Raw genomic sequence first — 17,632 nt, forward strand, 5'->3', positions numbered from 1 at the left:
GAAAAGGTTGGAACTTTCTACCACATGTGGTGGGAATGCCAAAAAGTTAAAAGTTATTGGAACGAAATTTATAATGAGATGAAAATGATACTAGGATATAATTTTGCCAAAAAACCAGAGTCTTTATTATTGGGCATAATAGGCATAGGAATTAAAAAAGATGACACAAAGTTATTCCAATATATGGCAACAGCAGCCAGAATCCTATTGGCCCAAAACTGGAAACAGGAAATATTGCCGACAAAAGAGGAATGGGTTTTGAAAGTGATGACTTATGCGGAGCTAGATAAAATGACAGGGAGAATCAGAGACCAGCGAGACCAAAAATTTATTGAGGATTGGAAAAAATTTACAAATCATTTAAAGAAACATACACAATCGAATACGTTAATAGGATTACAGGAAGCTTTGTAGTTAAAAATAAATATTATTGTATGACAAAATAAATATTAATTACTTAAAGATTAAAGCAATAATTTATGGAACAAATATAAAAACAAAGGAATTTGTATTGTTGAAACCAGACGGAAGGATTGTTGGAAGTCCAGGCCTGAAGAGGCCAAAATACAGAATGATTAATATGTAATGAACTGTAAATATACTGTATATTTGTGAAACTTAATAAAAAGAATATGAAAAAAAGAAAGGTGTAAAAACACAGTGCAAGGAAATTAGGACGAATACTTGTAGCATAACCAACCCACAAACAAAATAAATGCTCAGTTCAATTCAGCCCAGGATCAGCAAGCTTACAACATTTTTAAGTGATTGCTGATCCATTGCTATTAGATGTACCTGTGAGGACAATCTATTTGCTGATGAAGAATCATCTTTGAAACAGTTCATTTATCCAGGAAAAAACTTCTGTTTGCAGCTGTCGTTTGCTCTGCTCAGAATACCTTATTTCTACGTTTGGAGCACCTATCACCACATATTTGCAGGATATTGACTGTTGAAAGTCCTTTGGCCTCCATCTCAGTGTTCTTTGATAGTTTCTGACCACACCTCATATTTCTGATCATGGAACATTTAATTTTACTCCTATTATTTGTGACTTTATGCACATGTTACATGTTTGCTGTTTATGAGTTGTGAAATAATATTATGTTATAAATTTATTGTCAGTACATTATTAGCCGTGTGTTCAGGGTCAGCAAGCAGCAGTTCTTTGGTCTGGCAGCCCACCACCCCCAAACAGGAGTACAGAAGTAGTGCTTTTCCTAAGAACAGGCCTCCCAACCCAAAATGTTCAAAAAGAAAGCTTCTGATGTACATCCTAGGAACAACAAGGATGTTACTGCGGGTGATGTACCAAAGCACATAACAGAAGGCCAAAAGGCCATCACTTTAGAGAAAGCTGCTGAGATAGAAGACTTGTTGGCAGGTTGCAAGGTTTATGCAAACATTGCTGAAGATACCTATGATATAATTCCTGTGAAAGTTGAGGCAGATGGAGAACTCCGGTTGGATGGCATGCCCAGAACATCAGTGGACAATTCTACAAACAGAAAGCGCCTGAAAGTTAAAGTATGTGGATCACTATGAGCTCATAATGGATGGCAAGGTCTACCATATCTGCACTGTGTGCAGGAGGGTCTTACGTTTGTCTTACAAGTTTGAGGAGACACTTCAACGTGCATTCTTGGGAGAAGAAGTATCCATGTCGCTATTGCATTGCAAGAAGCTTTTTCCTCTTGCAGAGTACCACACCAAGCATGAAATTCATCACAGCGGGGAGCAGCGGTACCAGCTGTGATGGCCTGGGAGTCAGACTCAGATGCTGAACCTGAGGGCTCCCAGCCTGCACAGGATTCCCCGCCTCCAGAACCAGCTGAGCCAGGGCTAGGGCTTGAGCCTGAAGAATCCCCACCTGTGCTGGATCCCCAGGTGCAGGCATCAGCAGAGTCTGCTCTGGCTCCTGATGGGAGGGAGGACCCATTGCCTGCAGGTGCTCCACTCCCAGACTCATCAGAGGAAGCTGAGGTGGCCCCTGGGTCCAGTAACCCACCAGCCTCTCCTGAGCTGCAGAGGCTCAGGACAGAGAGGCGAAGAGAGCTAAGTGCTTACAGGAGGAGTGCTCGCCTCCAGGCCCGGAGGAGAGGTGAGTCTCCAGAGGACCAGGGCCGCCCTAAGCATAGGGCCAGATAAAAGCCAGCCAGCCCCAGCCCAAGTTGCGTGAGCAACTTAGCTGTGAACATATGCTTGACCAGCAACCTCGTGCCTGCACCTGCCTTGGACCTTGACCTGCTCCCTGCCTCGCTCCCTGGCGGACTGACCTCCTTTGGACCCCTAGACCCAGGACTGGACTTGGACCTTGCTTCACGAACAAACCCCCGGGCCAGCACAGCAGTGCTTGTCCTGTGGCCAGGCCCGTCTTAGAGGGATCGGCCGCCCTGGCGCAGCGATCCCTCAGCGCCCCCAGCCTGCCGCCTCTCCGCCCGCCTCCCTCCCGCGCTGGCCGCCCCTCGGGAGGGGGGGGTGGGCAAGCGGGGATGAGAGGCGTGGCGTTGGAGCGGGCGTCCGCGCTCCGGCGGGCGGAGGACGAGGGGCGGGCAGGCGGGCGCTCGCGCACCTGCGGGAGGGCGGGCGGGCTGCAAACCGGCCGCCCTCGCCTCCCAGAGCCCCAGCTGGAGTGCTGGAAGGTCGCGCAAAGCCCCGCGCCGCTTCAGCGCTCCAGCTGGGGCTCCGGGAGGCAAGGGCGGGCGGCTTACAGCCCACCCGCCCGCCGGCGCGCGAGTGCCCGCCTGCCCGTGGGGGCGGGGGCGGGTTGGGGAGGGGGAGCCCGGTATGCCGGTGGGCTCGCGGGGGCGCCCCTGGGGTGCCCTGCGCCCTGGCGCGCCGCGCCACCGGCCTCTATGGATGAGACGGCTCTGCCTGTGGCCAGTGTTTCATCAACTATCAATGGTCATGGCTACACGCATAAGATCGGTTCACAGCCAGGATCCTTCTGGCGAGTCCAAGCTATATCGCTTGCATCCCTGTCAGTCTCGTCAGATCAGAAATTATGCATAGATTTCAGGTAGTTCCAGCAATATACCTATAGTAAATGGCAATGCTTTTGTTTATCCTGTTGACCTTGCAAAAGAACCCCCTTAAGAAGAAGCCCCTAACCCTTCAGCAAAGCCAATGACTTGGGATGATATCTTGGTTCCGCAAGGAAGTGAATCACTATTCAAACAAAATCCATCGGATGCCGGTACTGAATTTCAGTTTGTTATACTTGTTATATCTTACTGAATCTTCTCTCTGACTGAATTAGAAATTTCTCTCTCTCTCTCTCTCTCTCTCCTTTAAATGGGCTGCTTGAACAAAGTTGTAGGACATCTCATGTTATGTAACAAGTCTGGCCACTGTACCTCATCAGCCTGCATATCCTCAGCCACACGGGCTGAGAGGATTGCCTGCCAGGGCCTGTGCCAAGTTTCCCACTTCTGAAGCCAATAAAGTTGTGGTCAATTTGAACCCATACTGTGGTCTCTTGTCTCGTTCTTTGGGGAAGGGGTAGTCACCACTGACAGGGTTTCGTGTGTGTGTCCGGAAATGTGTTTGGCTCATTATCACAGATCGAAATCTGGTAAAATGATTGCTTAAAAATGTGTGGCTTCTTTACAATAAAGGTAACTCACAACTTATGCATTTATTAAAATTTAAAAAGCAAAGGATCGTTGCGGATTCTCCATCTCCAGAATCTTCTAGCAAGTAGACAGCCCAAGACATTTTGCTGCCTGAGGCAGACCACCAGATACTACCTCTCTCATATAACTCAAGGCCAGGCCAGTTATTTTCGCAGCTGTGGCATATCTATCTACCGTATCTATCTACCATATCTATCTACCCTATCTATCTATCACAGAACTGCCCCTCTCCCTTCCCGGAAGTAAAAATACAACCCAAGTACCTGTACATTAAATACCTATCAACTGACCACCCTTTCATAGGGTCGCCATATTTCAAACAGAAAAGCTGTTGAGCTTTTTTTTTTTGGCAAAGTTGTTGAGCTCCTTTTTTGAGCTCTTTTTATCAAAAATCGGCAAAAACGGCACTGCCAACATGGGCTGCCTTATGTCCAGATTTCCCTGGACATTTTTGCCAAATTCCACTGCTGGCGACCGCAGTATTCCGGATATGTCCTGGAAATTCCGGACGTATGGCAACCCTACCATTCATGCCAACCAGTTTGCCCTGCAAACTGTCTCCATGAGGCCTGAACTATACTTCCCAGGGTTCCCAGGAGAATGTGGTTTAAATGTGTTGCAAATGCATTGCGTGAAACACGTCGGGGTGTGTGCAGAGTCCCCATTCAACACACCAGTGGAGTGTGACAATGGAACAGAAAAACAGATAGTCCTAGGTAGGGTCAGTCCCTTTACTGAAAGTAGAATGTATTTCTACAGCTTGTAGGTTATACAGTTGTAATATATAGTCCTTCCAGCAGTGCCTGTGGAACACTCTCCCTTCAGGTGTCAAGGAGATAAAGAGCTACACAACTTTTAGAAGACATCTGAAGGCATCCCTGTATTGAGAAACTTTTAATTTATGTTACAGGTAGGTAGCCATGTTGGTCTGCCATAGTCAAAACAAAACAAAACAAAACAAAAATTCCTTCTTGTAGCACCTTAGAGACCAACTAAGTCAACTAAGTTGGTCTCTAAGGTGCTACTGGAAGGAATTTTAATTATTATTATTTTAATTTAGTGTATGTTTTTTATATATGCTTTAAACCTCCCAGAGTAGCTGGGGAGACCCAGCCAGATGGGCGGGGCAAATAATAAAAGTATTATTATGATCACCATCATCATCCTGTCTCCTTGCAACGTTCCAACACAGACTAGGCTCTGCCCTGAAGTGTATTTATACTTTAGATTGTGCTGACTCACTCTCACCTGCTTAACTAGTCGCAGGTGCAGAACAAGCACAAAGCTAACCAGCACACCTAACGCAACCTTTTCTTGTCCCTTTTTTTCCTGCATGTATAAACCCCTTTATAATAACATTAACCAAACAGCCATCTCCCTCTGCCTAATGGTAGACCTGATCATTTCAGCAGAAATTAGGGTAAATGAAGCCCTGGAGTTTCTGGCATATTTACGATTACAGCTGGGATGTATAAAAGATGCACTGCATCTATCAGGAGGGTAGTTGTGGTAACAAATGCATGTGCAGCCCTATATTCTTAGGGAGTGTTAGGTCATACACTCGCAGCCCTTGCAGCAAAACTTGCAGTCTTTGCGGAAAAAGGAAAGCAGAAAACATTTTTAAAATTTATTTTTAATGTATTTTTATTAAATATTTTCTTGACTTACAAAGGTATGTGCAATGTCTCTCTCTCTCATTTCCCCCTCCCCCATGTAACAATTATTTTACAAATCGGTTCCATTTGTTGAGACAATAGGAAGAAAAAGGGGGGAAGATGAGTGGGGGTGGGGTCGTGTGGCGATGTTTCTATTTTACTTAATATATGTGGGGTTTTGTGACAGCGTTGCTTGTGCAGGTTTTCTGCTGTTCACTTGTGTGCCTTTGGTGGTGAGAGAGGTTGGGGTTGGCCTAGGGTGTGGCTGTTCATTTGTGGTTGGCTGTGGTGGTCTTTGCTTTCATGTGTGAGTGGGGTGGGTGGGTGTTTTGGATCAGGTTAGCCATATTGATTTGTATGCTCTTGGTGGATTTTTGTCATTGTCTTGTTGGGCTGTGTGTGTGATAAAGGGAAGCCACACCGGGGTGAAGGCGTCTTCTTCTATTTGTCCCCATGTCAGTTTCAGTTTATTGGTTAATTTTTCTAGTAAGGCTGTTTCCCATACTATTTGGTGCCATTGGTCCATGAAAAGCGGAAAACAATTTCATCTTGCAGGGCTTCCCCCTCGCTCCCTGATCCCAGCAATAGCTGTTGAAAGTGCTGGTGGAATTTTAGATTCTGCTGGTGTTAAAGAGGTGAGCTCCATCAGTCTTGGGCTAATGTTGACAGGCAGTTGTGGCTTCCTTTGTTTCTGAATTCCCCAGAGGAAAGTTCTGGAGGCATGGCTTCGTTTAGTCTGCAATTTTTTTCATTTTTATTAAAGAGTCGGTAATAATGTTTGCTTTACTTCCTTCCCCGGTACTGTTTACCAGCTTTGGTGTGGCCAGATGACTAAATCAATATATATCAAGGAATACATAACAATGTTGTAATGAGAATTAGCAGTAACGCTGAAAAGACAGACACTGGCTGCTACGTTTTTGCACTGTTTAGTCTGGGGGTAATGAAGAGCTCACAGATGACCTGATTTCTTTAAACTAGGTCAGATTTGACTGAAGCACAGCTACGGCTCTCTCTCAGCCAGCTAAGGCAGAATCTGCCCCTCTTTCAATCACCTTGCTTCTCGAGAGCTCCCTGGAAATCAGGACGGACTTTTGTCAGCGTCGTGGCATAGTATCAGATAGAAAAATGCATCAAGATGGATATTCTGACAGATTTCCTACACATGAAAACTTAGCTTTAACTCCTGTAGATTATCTGCCTCTCTGAAAATACATTTTGAAAGATGCCCCATTGATCATGCAAGGTGATTTTTAACTGTGCGGCGTTTTAAGTGTCCATCTGTCACTGATGCCATGCAAAACCTGTACATCCCCTTAATGCAGATTATTGAGTAATTAAAGGCCATGCACTGGCCTTGATTCAGTGATGTCCAAATGCAGCAGAATGGCCACTGCTGAGCTCAAGCAATCCTTCTCCTTTACTGAACAGAGCACAGCTAGCTTTAGGATATACTTCTCAGCCAAGTGATCAGAGGCCAGCATCAGTGGTTGGGTGTAGCTCTCATCCATTGCACCAAGCAACCATTCAGCAGCCCATGCAATACAGAATCACTGAATACCCAACCCGCAGATGGTACCCATTTTTATTTTTGCACGAAGAGCAATGGGGTTGCAAAATCAACCAAGAGACCCAAAATCAGACTTCTGCAAATTTCGTAGAACATCACTGGTGTTTGTGTGTGTGCAGATCTTCTTTCTAACCACCATCCAACTGATACCAGCTGCTCTGTGGGAAAGGACCAGATAACTTTTATTTTGATTACAAGTAGGTAGCCATGTTGGTCTGCCATAGTCAAAACAAAATTAAAAAATCCTTCCAGTCGCACCTTAGAGACCAACTAAGTTTGTTCTTGGTATGAGCTTTCGTGTGCATGCACACTTCTTCAGATACCTTCAGATAACTTTTATTTTGATAAAACAAAATAAAATAAAAAATTCCTTCCAGTAGCACCTTAGAGACCAACTAAGTTAGTTCTTGGTATGAGCTTTCGTGTGCATGCACACTTCTTCATATACATACAGTGAAAAATGCTGTCAGCATCTTTCTCAAAGATGGGCGTTGGCTACCCGTGTGTTATTGAGCCAATTCCAACGAGTGACTCATAGTATTTAAAGGCATCAATAGTTTGGGACTAGTTTGTGTAAGTGAATGCCTTACCAGATATATTCCCGCTTGATTGCTTCAGTCTACAGAAGTTACATTTGCTCACAAGAGCCATATCATGTTTATTTGGCATTTGTGGAGGAATTGATATTTCAGCATCCATGCTCTAGAACGCCCTGCCTAAAGTATGGGGATATGTGTGTAGTACCTCTCAGCTCCTGAAAGTCCAAATCCATATTCCCCTTTATACATGCTAAAAACCTTTGCTAATTAACTATATATATTTACTATTAAAAAAAACAAGAAGTCCTACGGTGTCCAGTGGGGCTTACTCCTAGGTAAGTGTGCATAGGATGGCAGCCTTAAAATGCAAAAAAAAAAAAAAGCTACCTAGATGATAAAGCATTTGGAGTTCCTTACAGGTGAAGCTTATCAGGAGAATACAGCATCCCAGTTTTTATTTTCAAAATGCAAGTAAACTCTCAGTGCTGTAGAAAAAGTGCTTCAAATACAGGCAACACAACTGAAAAGGGTGTTGTCTTTTCAACCTGTAATTGCTGCTTCACCTCACCTCATTCTCTTAAAGAGCTGTGTCATGTCCTGATCATTTACGATAGGCCCTAGCTGGCCTAGGAAGGAAGCCTGCTTTTCCTCTCTCCTCCTAACATTTCAGGAATGGTTTCATCAAAACGAACCTTCTAATCAGGCACATGCAGAAGAAATGCCACCCACCAGCATCCACAAGAGCCCGGTGCCTTCTATATTTATGCAAATTGTATGCAAATCATGCCAATTATATATGTATAGCGCATGCAAATTAGCGGTAGTCTTTCAACTCATCAGATATTTCCAAGGGGCCTCCAGTGCTAAGAGTTTGCCTTGTTAAAAACACAGCAGGGGAGCCGGTGGCCTGCTAGGGTTGCCATGTTCTGAAGAGGGGGGGGGGGGAAAGGACACATTTGCTGACTTCTGCTTTTAACTATGGATCGCTATATGACAACTCCTACCTATGAAAAAGAGGGTGTGTCCTGGAAAAAGAGGACATATGGCAACCCTTCTAGCCGCAGCTGAAAGGATGCTCCTTCTACCACACTTGACTGCCCTACAGGAAGTTCGACTGACGCCTTCATTATACACCTTTAGGCAAAAACATTCCTTTTAACCAGGTCTTGGGTTGATTTGATTGACATCCTATGCCCTTTTAAAATGTGGGGTGTTTTCTTTTGGGAGGGTTATTGGGTTGTTCTTGTTTTAATTTTGATTGGACATTTTGTGGTTTTATATTTTGATTTTATTCTGCGAACCGCCCTGAGAACTCCAGGTATAGGGCAGTATATAAATTCAGTAAATAATAATACATGTGTGTGCATGGTTATAGCGGAGACAGAGGAACACCCATAGAGCACCCATACATTTCTCTCTCTCTTTCTCACTCTATATATGTGACATATACAACCACAATAACCACTTGTGTGTTGCTCCAAAAAAAAAAGAGTAGAAAGGAACACACACATTCTCATAGAATATATATTGATTTGTGTGTATAGATGCACATTTATAATTTATTATTATAATTGAATTAGAAATAGGGGGAAGGGGGCAAAACCAAAATTAAAATTAGAAATACATCTCATACGGGGGAAGCCTTTGAGCAGGTGACTTATTAGCATCTGGGCAGAAGATCGAACAGGCAATTAACTAGGGATGGGCAACTTCAATCTTTCATCTGGACTACGAAAACACATTCAAATAGAGCACTGCCCTCCGTAAGATAGGGCATGTGGACAGCTTAAAACCATCATTGTGCCTTGATATACCTGTGCAGGAGAAGGGTCAGAACTCAAGCAGTGGTTGTGTTTGCTTTTATTGGGGAGGGGGAAGCAAACCTCATTTTGCCTTTTTGAAGGGTTCTTGGTTTAAAAAAAATATTGATGGTGGAGAAATGCTACAATTCATCTCGCCTTTCCTTAAATTGTAATAATTTTGTTGTTTAAGTCTCACTCGGCTAACTGTGCCCACAATTAAAAATAGCAGACCCACCACACCATATGCCAATTACACAAATTTCTGTGGGGTACTATGTGAGGGGACACTTTGATTCAGGAAGGAGTTGATCAAACAAGAAAAGTTTTATTTACCGGGGGGGGGGGGGGAGCTGGTGAAACCAAGTTGGGTCAGGAGATGTGTTCTTTCAGGTAAAAGTTAACTTATTACTTAAACAATGCTTTAACACAGTAGTATATGCACAGCTTTTCTTAAACTTCCATTACTCAGAAATTAGTGGTGTAATAAGAATATATGTGTGTGTGTGTGTGTGTGTGTGTGTGTGTGTAGTAAATGTTCTTAACTGTGCCAAGCAAACAAGGCCACATGTGTGAAGCAGCACAGGAAAACAGCCCTGAAACCATTTTGACTCCCAACTGACCAAGTATTTCTTTGTTCCAGTTACAGGTAGGTAGCCATGTTGGTCTGCCATAGTCAAAACAAAATAAAAAAATTCCTTCCAGTAGCACCTTAGATACCAATACCAAGAACAAACTTAGTTGGTCTCTAAGGTGCTACTGGAAGGATTTTTTGTTTTTTGTTTTAAGTATTTCTTTGTCTCAGGAACAAAGGGGGGGGGTTGCCCCTCCAGCTACTCAGCAGCCCTCTGCCTGAGTGATAATCTCTGGCATTCTGATACCTGAGTGCCAAACAGGTAGCCATTCCAGAGATAACAAACCCAGGTGAAGACAAAAGGGTGTGATTAACTTGGCTGGGTAACAGGGAAATGTAAATTTCACTTGATGGGTTTTTGGTAGAGGGCTAGAGGAGGCATGGGGCAGGGTCCAGGATGCTCAGATTACTGCCACCAGACCTCCCCTTTCGTGATGTAACCATGATGTATATGGGGGTGGTGGTCTTGGGTTACACCCCTTCTGTGATGTTTGCATGATGCTTCTGGGGGTGGTCTTGAACAGCAGCGTGGGCAATTTCAAATTTCTATATAAGGGCAGGCACTCCTGTGTTCAAGGTCTTTTCCCTACTCTCCTGTGTGTGGGGCAAACACCCTGTTGCAACAGCCTTAATAAAGATCAAGCTTACTAGCTGCTTTGCTTCTAATTATTCTCTGGTTGGCCTCTGTTATTTACTCCTACCGATGGAGAATCTGCAAAGGACTCTACGAGGGCTCTTGTGTACCCTATAAGGGAATAAGGGCAGATTTTTGTTTATTACAGTGGTTACACTTCAGGTATATGTTCAGGTTTCTAGAATGGGTGGTAAAAATGCTTAACTCTGTTTCCGTTACTTTGCTCTTGATCCTTTACTTAGTTACGACTGCTGTTACAGTTAAATACTTTTGTCACAGCAAAGCTTCCTTTACAGCTTAATTCATGAGAAAGGGCCACTTCTCAGTTAGCCCACTCTTAGCAATCCCACTCCTGAGGTATCCCATTTAGTATAACATACCCAGGGGATCAATATGCCCCTTGTTACTCGTCTGGGGAGTCAACTTTACCTAAAATAGCTCTCCCCTCCTGGCTGAAACGAGACCCAGTTGGAATATACACACATGTAAAAAAAAAAGTTTTCCATAAGGCTCACCATCCCCATCTAATCTAGTGTCACACTGTATATTGCACTTCAAACACACATAAAACGTTCCATTTGCAGCTGTATAGCTGAGTCTCCAGGTAATTTGTATTCCAGCAGCTTCTCTCCTGGCTCAGACTCAGCTGCCCTCCAATCAACTCCTGTCTGTATACCTTCCACAGACACTCAACCTGCTCTTCCCATCTAAGCTGGAATGCTCCGTACTCTTGCTATAGATAGTGTCCTCAGAAAGGATGGTCAACTCAAATCAGAACCAATTCTCTTGGATAAATCCTACCCTAATCCTTATCTCGCTTCTCCAACCAAGCCCTATCCCATTCCAACCCTTTCCCTTCTCTATCTCCTTCAGAAACTGCTTTTATACACCGTCCCAAAGTGGTGCTCCACCCCCCCCTCTGGTAGCCAATCAGAGAGTAGCTAATCTTGGTAGCCAATCAGACCTCTGGTGGAATTTTTTTTGGTAGCCAATCAGACCTCTGGTGGAATTTTTTTAAAGAAATGTATTTGTCAAGAGTAGCTGCACAAGAACTGCATGGGTGACACATTTGTTTTTTAACTATTATTATTATTATTATTATTATTATTATTATTATTAATTTACATACCACCCCTCCCTTCCAAGGAGCTCAGGAGTACATGGTTCTCCTCCTCCCTGTTTCATCCTCACAGCAACCCCTTGAGATAGGTTAGGTTAAGAGACGGTGACTGGCCCAAGGTGGCCCAGTGAGCTTCATGGTGGAGTAGGATTTGAACCCTGGTCTCCCAGGTCATAGTCCTAACCATTATACCACACTGGCTCTCCCCCCTGGTGGAATTCTGGGGGGCTGCATCACCAGACTCTGGTCTAGCTCTGCTGCCTGTCACCGTTGTCATGCTGCAGTCTCTGCGGACGCAAGTAGGTGGCCTCTCAAATAGCAGTGGGATGACAGAACAGCAGGCAGGTGGACCATGCAGGGGGGAGCGTGCAAGTGAGGAAACCCAGGAATAGCAGGTGAATAGCAGGTGAGCCAGGAGCGCTTCAAAGGAATAGGCAAGGAAAGAGAGAAGAGAAATAAGGCTCAAGTCCATTTAATGGTTTGGAGGAAGAGAAGATTTCAGTAGTTGCCTTCTCCACATCCTGAATGGAGATCTACACAAATCCTATACAACTATTACATACATGGGAACCCTCTCCTTTTCATCTGGTGATCCTAAATGGTCTGAATATTTGGTTTGCACCTTTCCCCCCCCCTGCTCAGGGTACTGAACTTTAAGCAGTTTCATTGTAGGAGGAAATGCAGCAGGTGAAATTGATCCTATGTCCTCGTCTGCAGACCAGGTGAAAGCTTCAGCTGCTGGATTTCTGCTTGTTATAGTATGTTAAAGACAAATAAGCCTTACCAGAAGAGAGTTGACAGCTCTATCCCAGATCCCATTGATTTCTGTAGAACTTACTCTCATATACCCATTCCCAGTACATCCCCAGTATGTTCGCGCTCCTGTCTCGGCAACATTTGCACTGGTTTGGCCATGTCCACAGATGGCAGGATCCCCAAGGATGTGCTCTACAGGGAGCTGGCTTCAAGCCCCAGGCCCATTGGCAGACCAACTCTGCGTTACAAAGATGTCTGCAAACGAGAAATGAAAGCTGGCAACATCAAACCCCACTGTGTGGGAATCCCTTGTCGTTGACCGCAGTGCCTGGAGAGAGTCAGGTCGTATACCCACAGCAGTGACGAGAGGAGGAATGACCACTGGAAGGGGAGCACAGAGAGAAGTAACGCCATGGTGCATCTGTAGCTGCACAACCGGACATCTTAATCTGCCCCATTTGCAATGAAACATGTCTCTCCTGTATCGTTCTCTGCAGCCACAGCAGCCGCTGCGACTCTCCAATGGTTTGAGTTCACCCCAAAGGGGCACTCCTTCACTGCCTTGCAGGACAGACAGATGCCAACAACCCTCATATAAGGTAAGAACGATTGGGGTCTTAGTTCTATTGCCTCCACAGGCTTAAGCGTCTTAGTTAAATAGTCCGTTAGGAACAACCATATTTTGGGCAAGGCAACTACTTTTTCTTCCAGTCAAAAAGATTAATGTTCACTGGTTTTCCCCATTCCCCTTTTAAAGTGGATTGAACCGGGGGGGGGGGGGTGTCTTCATTTTCAGTCTCAGGCTTATTTTTCAATATGATCCACAAACACACAATACTTTCTTCTAGCTCTGTGTTAAAACTATTACAGAAAAGATCAAAACCTCCCAGCTTGAAAAGCTTATGCAATTCAGTAGGACCTGATCTTGTTATATTATTACATCCATTACCAGTTCAGGCAGGTGTTAAGTTTCAATTAACCTGAGATTCAAGCATTACAGAATCTTGCTTGCTAATTGCTTACATAATTACATGGCACAGGGGTGCAGAACAGAATTGGTCATCATGCTAGGTTTGTGTGATTATAGATGAATCAGGGAATTTTCAAGGCAAAGCATTGAACAAAAGCTCATGAACAAAAGGGGTTCCACATATGCTTCCTGGGTGCCTGTTGTTTTCTAATCAATGAAGCCCACTTTCTGGAAGTCAACCCTATTGAAATCCAGGTAAACTTGTTTAAGACTAATATGTAAAGCTGCTTTCACATATGCATGTCTATGTAGTAGTAACTCACTTTGTTTTCAGCAGGATTTACTCCACAAGTAAGCATAGCTAGAGTTTTGCAACTTTAAAAGCCCTTGAACCTGCTATTTGGACATGTCTGAATGTTGTCAGTGCTGGATTTTTAATCCACAAAGCAGATCGCTCCAGTCTTGGGCTGTCTGTGCTGGTTTTCAATTCGTTTCAGAGCCCAAGTCAAGATGCTGGCTATTACCGGTACTTTGAAGCCCTTTGAAGTCACTTATTCCCAAAGTAGGGTTGATACTGATACTCCGTGGAATTTGATGGTTTTTATGCGGGAGGTGAGCGAAGATCTAGCAGCTGAAGAGGGGTCAGGTGGTGGAGAAAAAGAACATGGCATTTCCAAGTTTGTTGGTTGAACATTGAACTAACAGCCATGATAGCGTTCTTCTGAGCTGTGACCCATCACTGGCAAACTTGACCCATGCCTTTCATGACTATTTTGGAGTAACCTCAAAGTGACTGTCCCGATGGATGGAGGAGGTGACAAATGCCTTGCTAAGAGCAGATGCAATACCCATAGACATAAAGAGGTTGTGGTGAGACCTTGGTTGAAAAAGTCTTTGTTATTGGGAGAGGAATGTTCAAATGAGAGGTGGGAATTCTGCTCCATGTATTTCTTGATTATACTGAGTTCTGGATCCACCTCAGTCTGGCTTCCAACCCAAATTTGGTTTTCAGGTGGCCTGATTCCCTTTGTGGAACACTGTCGCAGGGAGTTGGGAAATTTATGGTTAAGCTACAGAAAATGCCTCAAATGTTTTAAGTTTGTCCTTTTATTGCACCCAAGGCCCCAGTGTGCCTTCCTGAATGGCCGGACCTTCATTTAACCTCTGCCAACATTTTGATGCTGCTTAGGCCGCTGTGTCGATTACACAAGCAAAGATCTAGAAGCCATGGCCTGTGCCAGGACTCTGGAGGGACTGTGGTCCTTGCGGTGAAAGAGATTCCTGACCCCGGTATCAATGGCTTCTCCAAGCAGAAATGGTGGCAAATCTGTATATGGACTGTACCACTTCAGGTTCCTGGTGGGTTCTTACATGATTGGGTTCTGCACAGAAATAAGATGTGTGTGTAGAAGGCAAGCCTAGAACACTTCTCCAGTTTTGCAAAAGAGGGCATCTCTTTTTGAGGAGGATATTGGATCATGTGGGTCCCAAATGGCCGAGTAGCTGATGTCTGGCCTCTGCCCCTTTTATTCTAAGGTATGGAACCAAACCTAAACTATTTGCATGAAATGTTCAGTATCTATAGGAAGAGAGCAAGGTGGGTTTTTCCTGTCCCTCTCGGTGGGGACCAGCAGTTTGTTTTGAGTTGGTAATGGGTTAAAATGATCTCCAACATTCTTACGCTTTTGAAATAATGTCACTGTGAACCATCTATGGTTTTATTTGAAAAAGTGCTTATCTTTGCTGCCTGTTCAGATATGGAAAAACGGGTTGTTTAGAATGTTCTATTTTATTTTAAGATGCATGCAAGCCAAAGGAAACGGCATTGCGGCCTGGCTTATCGAAAATCACCATGCATGTAATTTGATGAAATTAAGGGGAAAAGCGACTGTTCCCCCTAATTTCCACACACACATCCATTCATCGTGGAAAAACCGGTAGGGTTACTGAAGTGGCAGGCAAGCCCCGTGGCTACTGTCAAAAAACATTATACCCAAGTGAAGAAAAACACTGCAAGTAATGAAGCAACAGCCTGCTAACCTTTTCCCCATCCCTTTGGACAAGTCCCTGAGTTGCTTTCGTTGATTCAGCTATCAAAGCATAACCAATTTCTTTCTTTTTTCTTCCCATTGCCGCCCCCCCCCCCCCAATGCTGAAAGGAGTAGATCTATGCTTTTGTGCATGAATGAGCCTTTTATTTTATGGGCTGGGTTGAGTAAGAACCTTGAAAATTATTATTAAATGAAGGAATACTGGGTTCTTCAAGTAGAAGAGCAGAATATAAATAGAGTATTATTATTATTATTACTCTTTGAGTAAGTATTTCTATTTATTTTTATGGTGATGATTCAACACACGGTCTGCAATTGCAAGGCTTGTTCCTATGATGAAGTCCCTGGTGCTCTATAAAATATAGCAGCAGTGTGAGAAAGATTTTAGCATTTAGTAAGCTTAGCTCTGGGTTTTTATTATTACCTAATATTTCCATTCTTGGGACCTGAGCACGCACTGTAAATAGTACCTTTCATGAACCAGGTCTTCGAAGAAGACTGGAGGGGCTGTTCCTGCTTCATGCTGGTGGATCTTTCTTTTTCTTTTTCTTTTTAAAAAAATAAAAAACCATAACCACAAACACACAGGCACTCACACAAGCTGTTCCCTTATAAAAGCTTTCATATGAAAGCAGAGTTGTTCCCCCTCATGGCCATTATAGCTGATGACATTCTTAATACTGGCTATTGTTTTCAGAAAAGACCCTATTGTCTGTCCTTTGCATATCTGCTGACCAAAGCACATGTAATAAGCATAGCTTTGGATAAACTGAGCTTAGCCTGGGGGAGGATGGCTTTTAATGTCGAGAGGTTTGTCTGAATGTCCCGATTCACTGGAGATCTTCCCGAAGAGGAAATGCCCGCCATTATACATGGGCTGCAGTTTGTCTAAACTCTGAACAAACATCATTTGTTCATTCATAAGAGATGAGCTTTATGTGGAAGCTACCATTAAAAAAAAAGCAACAACAAAAATGATTTGGAAAGAAAGAAAGAAAGAAAGAAAGAAAGAAAGAGAAAGAAAGAAAGAGCAATGTTTATTTTGCCTATTTTGTCCAGCTAATAAAAATCTACCACTCCAGTCAGCTGCCTGGCTGATATTTTTTAACATTTTCTCTTCCTTCCTTCCTTCCTTCCTTCCTTCCTTCCTTCCTTCCTTCCTTCCTTCCTCTGTAGGATCACAAAAAGTCAACATTAAAATGAGGGTGATAAGCTCTTGCTCTGCTCAGTGTAGATGAGAAGGGAGTTTTTGTCATAACAGTATTTTCCTTTCTTTCTTAAACATCACATGTGTCATGCGGGAACAAGCCAAAGTCATGTAAAATAGCTGTCCGAAGTCGTAAGTCCCAGACATTGTATTCTCCTCCAATGGCCTTTGTTTCAATTAATATAAACCGACCGACACCACCATAGAAATTGTTTGATTTCATTCTGCAAATGAAAGGATTTTTATGTCCTTGCAGTCCAAGGGCATAAATTGCACTACCAGGGTCTTCTGCTGCTCTCGTTCATTTCAATCATACTTATTTGGGAGAATCTCTGGATGGGGCAACCAAGTTGTAGGAATCTATATTGTTATCGAGTTTTAGGAGGGCCGGTGCTGAATGCTTGGCTCCCCTTCTAGTTTTGGGAACGGCCAGACTAGCTTCCTGGTGAGGTGATAGCCTGGGTGATGGGCCATTAAAGGGAGCAAAGGAAGGGGCTCTGAGCAAAGGCACCAAATGGGTGGGAGCCCTCGCTCCACTTGTGGGTAGTTAGAAGGGCAAAGGCAGAGTTGAAAACAGAGAGTTGAGTGATGTGAGCTAGAAGCAGGAAGCAACAGGCCGGGAAGCCAAAGAGAGTCAGAGCAATGTTTGATTTCTGTATAAATCCAAGGCTGAGGCCGGGGGGAAGCATGACCCTCTTGGGGTATTAATGCTGTTAACCCCTCTATCATAGGCTCAGGTTGTAAAGGTAAAAGGGGACCCCTGACCATTAGGTCCAGTCACGGACGACTGTGGGGTTGCAGTGCTCATCTCACTTTATTGGCTGAGGGAGCCGGCGTACATCTTCCAGGTCATGTGGCCAGCATGACTAAGCTGCTTCTGGCGAACCAGAGCAGCGCACGGAAATGCTGTTTACCTTCCCACCAGAGTGGTACCTATTCATCTACTTGCACTTTGATGTGCTTTCGAACTGCTTGGTTGGCAGGAGCTGGGAACAAGCAATGGGAGCTCACCCCGTCGTGGGGATTCGAACTCAGTGGTTTAACCCACAGCTCAGTGGTTTA

At 44.1% G+C, this 17,632-nt stretch overlaps 1 pseudogene; it reads left to right on the forward strand.

The window, feature by feature from the left end:
* Positions 1-1,245: 1,245 nt before the first annotated feature.
* On the forward strand, positions 1,246-14,584 carry LOC117044554 (annotated as a pseudogene).
* Positions 14,585-17,632: the final 3,048 nt, after the last annotated feature.

The sequence above is a fragment of the Lacerta agilis genome, chromosome 3 (genome assembly GCF_009819535.1).
Source record: "Lacerta agilis isolate rLacAgi1 chromosome 3, rLacAgi1.pri, whole genome shotgun sequence".
NCBI classification, from domain to species: Eukaryota; Metazoa; Chordata; class Lepidosauria; order Squamata; family Lacertidae; genus Lacerta; species Lacerta agilis.